The sequence below is a fragment of the Myotis nattereri genome, assembly GCF_964212035.1.
Source record: "Myotis nattereri genome assembly, chromosome: 2".
Taxonomy (NCBI): domain Eukaryota; kingdom Metazoa; phylum Chordata; class Mammalia; order Chiroptera; family Vespertilionidae; genus Myotis; species Myotis nattereri.
In genome coordinates this window covers 88,421,399-88,434,209 of record NC_138076.1, presented here as the reverse complement: position 1 = coordinate 88,434,209, position 12,811 = coordinate 88,421,399, and the positions used below count along the sequence as shown (strand labels likewise).

The following is a 12,811-nucleotide window of genomic DNA, read 5'->3' as shown; positions in this document are numbered from 1 at the left end:
GTGCTAAGCCACACCCCACCATGTGCAGTTGTTTACTTGAGGTGACTGGTGAATGCATGCATTTACTAGATCTATTCAGTATAAATTTAAAATTACAATAATACATATAGAAAACTTCTGTGAAATTAAACTCTTCATGCTTACTTAATTTTAGTTACACAAACATCCTATCTAATAAAAGAGAAACATGGTAATTGGCGTACAACCGCTACCCTTCCCATTGGCTAATCAGGGTGATATGCAAATTAACTGCCAGCCAAGATGGTGGCGGGCAGCCAGGCAGCTTGAAACTAACATGAGGCTTGCTTGCTTCAGTGACGGAGGACTCCAACATTCCCCGCCTGCCTTGCAGGCCTCTGAGCCTGCAGTTTAAGAAACACTGTAACAAATATAGAAGCTAAACAAAACCCCAGAAACCAGCTTTCAGCGAGCCCGGGATCTCAGAGCTAGAGTTGATACAGAGTTTCGATTATAGAACCTAAACAAACCAGATACCTACTTTCAGCAGCTGAGGTCTCAGAGCTGGAGCCAGAGCTAAAGCTGGCCCAGAATAAAAAAAAAAAAAAGGAGCGGTTGGGAGCTTCAGTCCCAGCCTGAAAAAGGCCTCAGCCCCTCACCCAGACTTGCCAAGCACCCCAGTAGGGACCCGCACCCTGAAGGGTGTGTGACCAGCTGCAAACAGCCATCATCCCCTCATCCAGGCTGGCCAGGCATTCCAGTGGGGACCCCCACCCTGATCCAGGACACAATTCAGGGCAAACCAGCCAGACCCCACCCATGCACCAGGCCTCTATTCTATATAGGAAAAGGGTAATATGCCTCCCAGCACTGGGATCAGTGTGACGGGGCAGTGCCCAAACCCCCTGATCGCCCTGCGGCTCTGTGTGTGACAGGGGGCGGGGCCACAACCTCTCTATCGGCCATGCTCTGTTCCTGACAAGGAAAGGTGCCCCAACACCCTGATCGGCCCAGCTCTGTGCCTGATAGGGGGAGCTCCCCAACCCCCTGAGGCTCTGTGTGTGACAGGGTGTGGCGCCCCAACCCCCCGCACCCCACGGGCCCTGCTCTGTGTGTGACGGGGTAGAGCTATAACCTCCCCATCGGCCCTGCCCTGAGTGTGACTGTGGCGGCGCCCCAACCCGCTGATCTGCCCTGCTCTGTGTGTGACAGGGGCGGTGCCCCAACTCCCCTATCGGCCCTACTCTGTGAGTGACAGGGGGGAGCTCCCCAACCCCCTGATCGGCCCTGCTCTGTGCGTGACAGGGGGCAGCGCCTCAACTCCCTGATGGGCCCTGCTCTGTGCGTGACAGGGGGCAGCGCCTGAACTCCCTGATTTGCCCTGCTCTGTGCGTGACGGGGTGGCGCCGCAACCTCCCCATTGACCCTGTCTTGAGTGTGACAGGGGGTGGTGCCCCAACCCCTCCAATCGGCCCTACCCTGAGCGTGAATGAGGGTGGCATCGCAACCTCCCGATCCGCCTTGCTCTGTGCATGACAGGGGGCGGCGCCCCAACTCCCTAATCGGCCCTGCTCTGAGCCCGACCAGGGGCTGCACCTAGGGATAGGGCCTGCCCTCTGCCACCTGCGAGCAGGCCTAAGCCAGCAGGTTGTTATCTCCCGAGGGGTCCCAGACTGCGGGAGGGCACAGGCCGGGCTGAGGGACCAACCCCTCCCTGCTGAGTGCACAAATTTTTGTGCACTGGGCCTCTAGTCTACATTAATAAAAGAGAAACATGGTAATTAGGGTCACTCCGCTACCCTTCCCATTGGCTAATCAGCGAGATATGCAAATTAACTGACAGCCAAGATGGTGGCCGGCCGCCAGGCAGCTTGAAACTAACATGAGACTTGCTTGCCTCAGTGACGGAGGAAACCAACGTTCCCCGCCTGCGGCTGCAGGCCTCTGAGCCTGCAGTTTAAGAAACTATGTAACAAATACCGCCGGGCTTCAGCCAGTAGGTTTGCAACATTGTAAGCAAAGCCCAGAGACCTACTTTCAGCAGCGGAGGCCTAAGAGCTGGAGCCAAGCCTCAAGCTAAAGCTGGCCCAGAATAAAAAAAAAAGGAAAAAAGGAGCGGTTGGGAGCTTCAGTCACCCCCAGCCTGAAAACAACCCTTAGCCCCTCACCCAGACTGGCCAGGCACCCCAGTGGGAACCCCCACCCTGAAGGGTGTGTGACCAGCTGCAAACAGCCATCAGCCCCTCACCCAGGCTGACCAGGCACCCCAGTGGGGACCCCCACCCTGATCCAGGACACACTTCAGGGCAAATCAGCCGGCCCCCACCTGTGCACCAGGCCTCTATGCTATATAGTAAAAGGGTAATATGCCTCCCAGCACCGGGATCAGCGGAGCTGCGAGGCCTTCCGGCTCTGGGATCAGCGTGACAGTGGGCAGCACCCAAACCCCTTGATCGGCCCTGCTCTGTGTGTGACAGGATGCGGCACCCCAACCCCCTCACCACCCCCACGGGCCCTGCTCTGTGTGTGACGGGGTAGAGCCATAACCTCCCCATCAGCCCTGCTCTGTGTGTGACAGGGGTGGCGCCCCAACCCCCTGATCCGCCCTGCTCTGTGGGTGATAGAGGGCGGTGCCCCAACCCACTGATCCACCCTGCTCTGTGTGTGACAGGGGACGGTGCCCCAACTCCCCTATCGGCCCCTACTCTGTGAGTGACAGAGGGGAGCTCCCCAACCCCTTGATGGGCCCTGCTCTGTGCATGACAGGGTACAGAGCCCCAACCCCCCTGATGGGCCCTGCTCTGTGCATGACAGGGTATGGAGCCCCAACCCCCCTGATGGACCCTGCTCTGTGCGTGATGGGGTGGCGCCACAACCTCCCCATCGACCCTGCCCTGAATGTGTCAGGGGGCGGTGCCTCAACCCCCCAATCGGCCCTACCCTGAGCGTGACTGAGGGTGGCATCGCAACCTCCCAATCCGCCCTGCTCTGTGCATGACAGGGGGCGGCGCCCCAACTCCCCAATTGGCCCTGCTCTGAGCCTGACCAGGGGCTGCACCTAGGGATTGGGCCTGCCCTCTGCCACCCAGGAGCAGGCCTAAGCCAGCAGGTCATTATCTCCCGAGGGGTCCCAGACTGCGAGAGGGCACAGGCCAGGCTGAGGGACCCCCCTCCCCCCCAAGTGCACAAATTTTTGTGCACCGGGCCTCTAGTCCTATCTAATAAAAGAGAAAGATGGTAATTGGTGTACGACCGCTACCCTTCCCATTGGCTAATCGGGAGATATGCAAATTAACTGTCAGCCAAGATGGCGGCCGGCAGCCAGGGAGCTGATGCAAACAGGGAGGCTTGCTTGCTTCAGTGATGGAGGACTCCAACGTTCCCTGCCTGACTTGCCGGCCTCTCCGCTGCAACTCTAAGCAACTATGTTGCAAATATAGAAGCTAAAAAAAACCCAGAAACCTGCTTTACTCAGCCGGGCTTCAGCCAGTTGGACTGTAACATTGTAACAAATACAGACAGTAAACAAAGGCCAGAAACCTGTTTTCAGCAGCCGAGGCCTCAGAGCTAAAGCTGGCCCAGAATAAAAAAAAAAAAGAAAAAAAGGAGTGTTTGGGAGCTTCAGTCACCCATCAGCCTGAAAACGGCCCTCAGCCCCTCACCCAGACTGGCCAAGCACCCCAGTGGGGACTCCCACCCTGATCCAGGACACCCTTCAGGGCAAACCAGCCAGCCCCCACCCATGCACCAGGCCTCTATTCTATATAGTAAAAGGGTAATATGCCTCCCGGCACTGGGATCAGCGGAGCTGCGAGGCCTCCGAACACCAGGATCAGCCTGACAGGGGGCAGCGCCCAAACCCCCTGATCGCCCTGCAGCTCTGTGTGTGACAGGGTGCAGCGCCCTAACCCCCTGGTCAGCCCTGCTCCGTGGGTGATAGAGGGCGGCGCCCCAACCGCCCCCCACCCCCACGGGCCCTGCTCTGTGTGTGACGGGGTAGAGCCCTAACCCCCTGATTGCCCTGCTCTGTGGGTGATAGAGGGCACCCCCCACCACGGGCTCTGCTCTGTGTGTGGCGGGGTAGAGCCATAACCTCCCCATCAGCCCTGCCCTGAGTGTGACAGTGGCGGCGCCCCAACCCCCCTGATCGGCCCTGCTCTGTGAGTGACAGTGGGGAGCTCCTCAACCCCCTGATCAGCCCTGCTCTGTGTGTGACAGGGTACGGAGCCCCAACCCCCCTGATGGGCCCTGCTCTGTGCATGACAGGGGGCAGCGCCCCAACCCCCTGATTGGCCCTGCTCTGTGCGTGACAGGGGGTGGCACCGCCACTTCCCTATCGACCCTGCCTTGAGTGTGACAGGGGGCGGTGCCCCAACTCCCCTATTGGCCCTACTCTGTGCATGACAGGGGGGAACTCCTCAACCCCCTGATCAGCCCTGCTCTGTGCATGACAGGGGGAGCTCCTCAACCCCCTGATCAACCCTGCTCTGTGTGTGACATGGTACGGAGCCCCAACCCCCCTGATGGGCCCTGCTCTGTGCATGACAGGGGGCAGCGCCCCAACCCCCTGATTGGCCCTGCTCTGTGCGTGGCAGGGGGTGGCACCGCAACTTCCCTATCGACCCTGCCTTGAGTGTGACAGGGGGCGGTGCCCCAACCCCCCCATTCGGCCATACCCTGAGCGTGACTGGGGGTGGCATCGCAACCTCCAGATCCGCCCTGCTCTGTGCATGATAGGGGAGGCGCCCCAACTCCCCAATCGGCCCTGCTCTGAGCCTGACCAGGGGCTGCACCTAGGGATTGGGCCTGCCCTCTGCCACCCGGGAGCAGGCCTAAGCCAGCAGGTTGTTATCTCCCAAGGGGTCCCAGACTGCGAGAGGGCACAGGCCGGGCTGAGAGACCCCCCTCCCCCCTGAGTGCACAAATTTTTGTGCAGCGGGCCTCTAGTCCTATATAATAAAAGAGAAACATGCAAATTAACCATCCCTCTGCTGTGCTTAAGCCACGTCCACCAGCCAATGAGGAGTGAGTATGCAATTTAACCCAACAAAGATGGCGGGTAATTTGCATGCACAGAGCAGAGTGGGAGAGCCAGCAGCTTCGGGGGCATGTGGCTCCCTCGGTCGGTCCCTTGGCGGGACATGGCTCCCTTGGTCACTGGATGGAGAGCAGAGCATGGGATCCGGAGGCTTGGGGGGACGTGGCTCAGTTGGTCCAGAAAACCCAGAGCATGGAGAGCACCAGGAATTCTGGGAATAGTAGTTTTGGTGGCAGCCCCAGTTCTGGAAGCAGAAGCTCAGAGCGCGGGGAGCACCAGGAATGCTGGGAATCATAGTTCTGGTGGTAGACGGATCTCCTAGACCAGTGATGGCGAACCTGACACGCGTGTCATAGGTGACACACGAACTCATTTTTGTGGTTGATTTTTCTTTGTTAAATGGCATTTAAATATTTAAAATAAATATCAAAAATATAAGTCTTTGTTTTACTATGGTTCCAAATATCGAAAAATTTCTATATGTGACACGGCACCAGAGTTAAGTTAGGGTTTTTCAGAATGCTGACACGCCGAGCTCAAAAGGTTCACCATCACTGGTCTAGCCACTAGAGCAAAGTGAGCCTGGAGCAAGTTCCTGTTGCGGTGGGGGTGGAGGGAAAGCAAAGGTGAGAGACATAAGTAAAATCAGAGTGTCTAGGAAAAATTATAGGGAAGATATCCTAAAACTTCCAGGAAATCTCCACCAATGGAGCAAAGAAAAAAAAATGCGTCTATTATTCTGTGAGCAGCAAACCGGGTTGGGGGTCTCAAACAATTCGCTCATATGATTGCAAAGACAGACAGAAACTCCCAGATTGGAGAGGGCTCCCCTGAGGGCTCCCAGATTGGAGAGGGTGCAGGTCGGGCTGAGGGACCTCCCCCGCCCCCCCCCCCCCCCCCCCGTGCATGAATCTTCATGCACCGGGCCCCTAGAATCTATATAAGTAAAAACAGGTTAACTAATTTGTCAAATTTTTAACATATGCATTTGGAAAACCTACTTTATTATATAATAGACTTTCAGCTTTAATGGACATCCACACACCTGAATTAGTCTATTATGTCGAGGTTTTACTGTATTCAAAAGTATGTTTTTGACAGATAATACTTGGTTGTTTTTTGTCAAGAAATTTGTATGATGTTTGAACTTACTAAATATCATTCATTTTATTTTTATATGTTTGGGATGACATTCATAGAACAATGCAGGTGTTTCTAAATATCGTATAGTTTTAAGCTTAAGCCATAAATTAAATGTTTTGTACCATATTTTTGTAAATTCACTTTAATCGTGATTTTGCATTGGCCATGACCTGCTTTCCCCTGTATTTGTGCCCTCACGTTCCAGCTTCCACCACGCAGGAGAGGTCAGTGGACTGTTTTCTGCCAGTCACTCAGCACTCTTTATTGAGTTTCCCTTTGAGTGGAAACCCGTACAAGGTGATCCCTGTAGGAAAGATACCATGCTGCGTTCCTTGCTGGAGCTTGCTGTGATGAGACTGAGCTCTAGGCAAAGGCAGTAACACCAATGCTGGGCTCTCCAGTCGTTAACGCAGTTGAAGATAAAGTGCATCCTTTTGCCACAGCCATGTACCTGAAGAACAGAATTGCTTATTTGTGAAGGGCTCCACAAGGACAGCCAAAGCACAGCTGTCCATGTTTACAAGAGGTAGTCTCCCTGGGAGGGAAGTGGAAATTGAAACAGTAAACAGAGGTGACAGTGGTCTGAAGGGCCAGAATACAGGAAATTGCTTATAAATTTTCAAATCTTTACTCTTTTCAGTGGGAATCTGTCAGATATTGGACCAAAGTAGAGACATTGTTACAAACTAAGGTGACAACTAAATTTAGGGGGCAAAAAAGCTGCGGGTCATAGACTTTAGAATTATCCCTGTTCCATTTCAGCAGTGACAAGAACTTGTGACAGAAATTTTTCCCTAGCTAGGTAGGGTCTTAGGCAAAGTTATAAAACTGGCAGTTTTTTCAAACATCCCCCTTCTGGTTTTCCTTTCCTACTATCCTATCATCTTCTTCTACCCTGTACCTATTGTCTCATTCTCTTCTCAAGATATTTTCAGCCCCACCTTATCCTGTTCCCTTGTTAATATTTGAAAAGTGGTTAGAGCAGAGCCTAGCTCATAGATATATTTGTTCAATAAAATAAAAAGAAATTTTAAAAGTTAACTAGAGGCCTGATGCACGAAATTCATGCACGGGGAGTGGGGGTGTCCCTCAGCCCAGCCTGCACCCTCTCACAATCCGGGACCCCTTGCTGTTAACCGCCTGCCTGCTCACTCCCTACCGCTTGGCTCACCGCTCATTAGCACTGCTGCGGAGGTGGGAGAGGCTCCCACCACTGCTGCTGCGCTCGCCAGCTGTGAGCACGACTTTTAGCTGAGCGGCTTTCCCACTGTAGGAGCACACTGACAACCCGGGGGCAGTTCCTGCATTGAGCGTCTGCCCCCGGGTGGTCAGTGCACGTCATAGCGATCAGTCGTTCTGGTTGTTCCATTGTAATGGTTGTTGAGCTTTTATATATAGAGATATTCATCATTATCCCTAGAGTTTAATCTCTGGAAGGTGTTGATCAGTTCTAAATAAGTAATTGGGACTAGGATGTGAATTAGACTTATTCCTACCAGGATGCATTTGCATTTAAAAATAGAAGCCTGTTAATACAGTGGATGTGTGATTGGTATGTTATGTCATACAAATTTGGTGTGTAGCAAAGGGAAGGGAGGAAGATTCATTCCTCACTGCTGTTTGCTGTCACCCAGCTCTCCACTTCCCAGCCTCCCTCTTCACATGGTTCTCCAGGTAGAGACCTCTGCAGTGTTCCCAGTGACACCAGCAAGAAGCAGCAGAGTTTGTACCTGGTATTAAAACACCCCCTTTTTCAAACTGATTATGTTTCCTATTCATTTACAGATACCTCAGCTGATTCATAAGACCTCTTTCTTACTATTTATTAATTCATGCAGACATACTACATCGGTTGCTATTCCTGCCTAAAATTCTTTACAATTGAGTGTCTTGAAAGTATTTGATTAAGAATATGGTAAAACCAAGCACTGGTTGAACAGGAGAGAGAGAGAGAGAGAGAGAGAGAGAGAGAGAGAGAGAGAGAGAGAGAGGGAGAAGAGAGAGAGAGAGAGAGAGAGAGAGAGAGAGAGAGAGAAACGAAACTAGTAAAAGGCAGATAAAGCATATCTGAGAATGCAGAAATTGTTTAAAAGGTTACCAAAGAGTTGGCTTATTTGAATGCCACATTATAGGCAGAGACTTGCTAAGATGGTTTTGTATCACTCTATTCAAGGAAAGAGCTCACTAAATATTGTTTATTGTTTTCGTCAACAGAAAAACATTGTTTTGAAGAGCTCTGCTAGCGTGCTGTTGGTTTTTCCTTTTGGAAATTAGATGTGTGGGTAGCAGCAGTATGTTCTATTTTAACATAACCTTGTTTATGTCTCTGGATTATGTAATATTTTATATATAGATGTTTTATAATTATAGGAAACAAGAGATTAAATCATTACAATAGTCTACTTACAGTATTCTTCAAGTAATGAATTGTATTAAAGCTAGGTGTTTTGTGGAAGGGCAATGTATGAAAGCAGCTCCCCAATGCTAGAAGGAACCGACATGCCAAAACATGAGGCCAAGTCCAGTTTGTCAGTTATAAAAGCGAGCTTAAAGGAAGCAGCATTCTGCAGTAGCAACACAACGATTCTGAGCCCTCCACCCCCACCCCTCACCCCCGCCAGACTCTGTATGTTATGAGAGCAGTGAGAATGCATGGATGAGCAAAGAGATCAGGTGCCAGAGGCTTCAGTGCAGCGTGAGGTAAGAGAAACAGGGAGAGTGTCTCTCCCTAGAGAGGGAATTGATATGAATTGTGATCAGCCCAGAGCTCTGGTTCCTGTTCCAGAGCCTCCCAGGGAAGGGGAGGGATTAGGGTCCATCATCACCCAGATGTCAGGACAGCGGTTAGCTTTAAGATGGGGTCACTTATGTTCCTCACACTAGGCTATTTTCTGATTCCAAAGTAGTGCTACCTGCTCCCTTTTGTTAATCATATTCTAAATTTTCCTGAACTATTTTGGGGAACTTAGTTTCCTAGTGTCAATAAAAAGTAATAAACAGAGAAATTCCTTTCACTCATGTGACAGAGTTTAGAAATTTATTTCTTGTCTTCTTCAGGGCCTGACATTTAATTACTAGCTAGAAAGATTATAATTCAAAAGAACCTTGGTGGAATTTGGGAGGGGTTTGGACTCTGATCAATTTAATTAAAACCCTAAGTTAAGAAACACATTCATTATATCTACTTGATGTGCATGGTTTTACTATATAGTACGAAGCCTGTAAAATAAAATTTAAGGAAGTAAAAATAGAACTTTTTCCATGAAGTGCAGTATTTTGTCATTGTCAGTATTAATTAAAATAGATTAGCACTTACTGGCTAAAAGATTTAGTGTTGTTCACCAAGTGATTTAACACAATTGTTTCAGAAAAGTAGTCAAATTATATTAGCAAAGGTTGGACATCCCCATGTAATAAAAACTGAAGTGACTTAATCTGAATAACTCACAAACGTCAGCAATGTTTATTGAATGTGTGTGTGCACATTTTAAGGGTTAGTGTATTTTTTAAATGAAATTGTTGCTAAAAGTCCTTTTCATATGTATATGTGTGTGTGATGTATATGTATTTTAACATGTGGTATAGATTATATTTGATTATATATTTTATAGAAATACATTTTTAGATATATATCTATATACAAGATATATCTATATAGGTATAGATAGGCCTGTAAAAAGCAGTGTGTGTGTAGTGTGTGTGTGTGTGTGTGTGTGTGTGTATACACAAACATATATATACATGTTTTATAAAGATATATTATATATATATATATATATATATATATATATATATATATATACACATACACACACACACACATACATGTATATAACTTAGAAGCCTCTTATCAGCTCTACAACCCAGAAGTGGTTGGGTTTCTTTGTTTTGTTTTTTGAACATCTGGGAGCCATCTCACTGTCACCAGGGGAGTTTAACCTTGGTGCTTCTCTCTAACCCAGGGGTCCTCAAACTATGGCCCGCGGGCCACATGCAAATACAAATATTGTATTTGTTCCTGTTTTGTTTTTTTACTTCAAAGTAAGATATGTGCAGTGTGCATAGGTATTTGTTCATAGTTTTTTTAAAACTATAGTCCCGCCCTCCAATGGTCTGAGGGACAGTGAACTGGCCCCCTCTTTAAAAAGTTTGAGGACCCCTGCTCTAACCTATAAACATTTCTTGTTAGAGAGGTAAGAAAGGTTTTTTATGCTTGTTATTTGTTGGATAAAGGCAATTAGCTTAAACGAAGAACTACCCTAATGGTCAGGTGATTTTAGAGTGAACTATGAAAAGGTGCACAGCAAGTAACGCTGGCAAGTCCTCTTTCCGGGGGCAGATTACCTTTTCTGTTGAGGATATATGTATGTAATGATTGTAGCTCCTTGGCTGTGTAAATAAATGCGGTTTTATCTGTCTTTTTCATAGATTACCTACAGTGTTGTGCTTTGACTATGCTTATCTCTCTATATATAAAAGGCTAACATGCAAAATGTCCCCTCAGGAGTTCGACCGGGAGATCGGAAGTTCGATCACTCGCTATGACTTGCACTGACCACCAGGGGGTGGCACAGACTGAAGGAAGGCCCCGGCCAGCAGCCGGCAGCCAGGGAAGGAAGGCCCTGGCTGGCAGCTGGCAGCTGTAAGGAAGGGCCTGGCCAGCAGCGGGAAGGCCCTAATTGGCCCTGATCACCAGCCAGGCCTAGGGACCCTACCTGTGCACAAATTTCATGCACCAGGTCTTGTTCAATAATAAAACTGCTTTCCTTCTACATTTTGTTGGGAAGATTCTGTGGTAATAGCACCTTATTTCCCCAACACTATCCACATTCATCACACAAGCTGTGAAGGGTACAAACACAAACAAGATTTGATGCATGCCCTGTGGAACTTATATTCTAAAGAGACTCACAAGTAACTCTGTACTGCAAGGCAGTGTGAGTACTGCTGGGGAAAAACAAAGAGCATAGAGGCAGTAGAGGAGATTCAGCCTGGGAGAAAGTCAAACTCACAGAAACATAAGGTAGAATGGTGGTTACCGTGGGCTGGGGCTAAGGAAAATGGGGAGAAATTGATCAACAGGTATAAAATTTTAGCTATAGATAAGGTTTGGGAATCTAATGTACACTATGGTGACTATAGTTAACAGTACTGAATTGTATACTTGAAAGTTGTTGAGAGTAGATATTAAGCATTCTCACCACACACACATACACACACACAGATAACTGAGGTGGTGGATGTGTTAACGTGATTGTGGTAAATATTTCACAATGTATATGTATATGAAATCATTATAATGTACACTTTAAGTGTGTACAGTTTTCTCAATTATATATAAACTAGAGGACTGTTGTACAAAATTCGTGCATGGGTAGGGTCCCTAGGCCTGGCTGGTGATCAGGGCTAATCACCTTCTGGCTGCCAGCCCGGGCCTTCCTTCGTTCTGTGCCGCCCCCTGGTGGTCAGCGCATGTCATAGCGAGTGATCATACTCCCGGTCTCCCGCTCAAACTTCTGAGGGGACACTTTGCATATTAGCCTTTTATATATAGATAAAGCTGGGGTGGGGAGATAGAGCAAGGAGTATAAGGCCACAGACCCAGGAATAAGGAAGACTAAGTGAGGGAGCGGAGGAGAGGAAGCAGTAGGAATGACTTCAGATCACAAAAGGCTTTGAGTGCCATCCATAGGAAGCTAGACATTTGTTTGTTTATCCATCCACTTTATAAGTGGAATTAGTAACATGAATAGGTCTGATCTTCGGGAAGGTTTGTTTGACATAATGTACAGAATGGATTGGATTGACTGAAGACTGCAGAGGAGACCATTTGCGTGCTGTTGTAGTCGTCCAGATGAAAGGCAGTGAGGGTTTGGATGAGGGTACTGGCAGTAAAAATTGAATGAAAGATCTTTGAGGCCCTTAGAAACAGAAAATTGGAAGATCTTGGATGTAGATTTTATGTGAGGAGCAAGGGAAAGAAAGGAGCTGGGAAGATTTCAGCACTCTGCCCTAAGGCACTGGAAGATACGATGTCATTAACAAAGAGAAAAGAGGAAAGAGACATTGAGTGTGATAGGCCAGGCAGCTGGCGTTGCCTGGTGGACAGTTAGAATGTGTGCATGGAGTTTAGGAAAGAAACTGAAACTAGAAATGTAGATTTGAGAGACACCTTCCCAGATGTTAGAGTTGAAGCCATGGACTTAGATGAGACTGTTGGGAAATAAAAGCTAAGTGATTCAAATATATAGCTTGGAATGAATGAATGAATGAATGAATGAATGAATGAATGAATGAGAAAAAACAAGTATACAACTTGGAAAATTCCTGCATATGTGGTGCGGAAGGAAGGCGAGTCAGTAATAGAGGCAGCAAAGGAATACGCTGCAAGGGGTAAGAAACCAGTAGAATGAAATGGCCTTGAAATCAAAAGCAAAGAAAGTTTTCGGAAGAGTGTTCAGTTCGCTTTAGATGCTGCAGAGAAAGACTAAGGAAGATGAAGATCAATGATTTACATTCTTGCCATTCCATATGTATATGACTAACTGGTAACCATCTGACACGCAACTATGGTCATCATTTTCTGTTTAACAAACGTTACTTTTGTGCACTAAAATTACTTCAAGGTGTGTACTTCTCATTTGTTAAATAGACAAAAGATGCATCGCAGGC

At 48.3% G+C, this 12,811-nt stretch overlaps 1 protein-coding gene across 8 annotated transcripts in view; it reads left to right on the top strand.

The window, feature by feature from the left end:
• Positions 1-12,811, top strand: part of CAB39L (calcium binding protein 39 like) — a 151,868-nt gene that overhangs the window by 117,983 nt on the left and 21,074 nt on the right. The gene's annotated exons all lie outside the window — the stretch shown is intronic.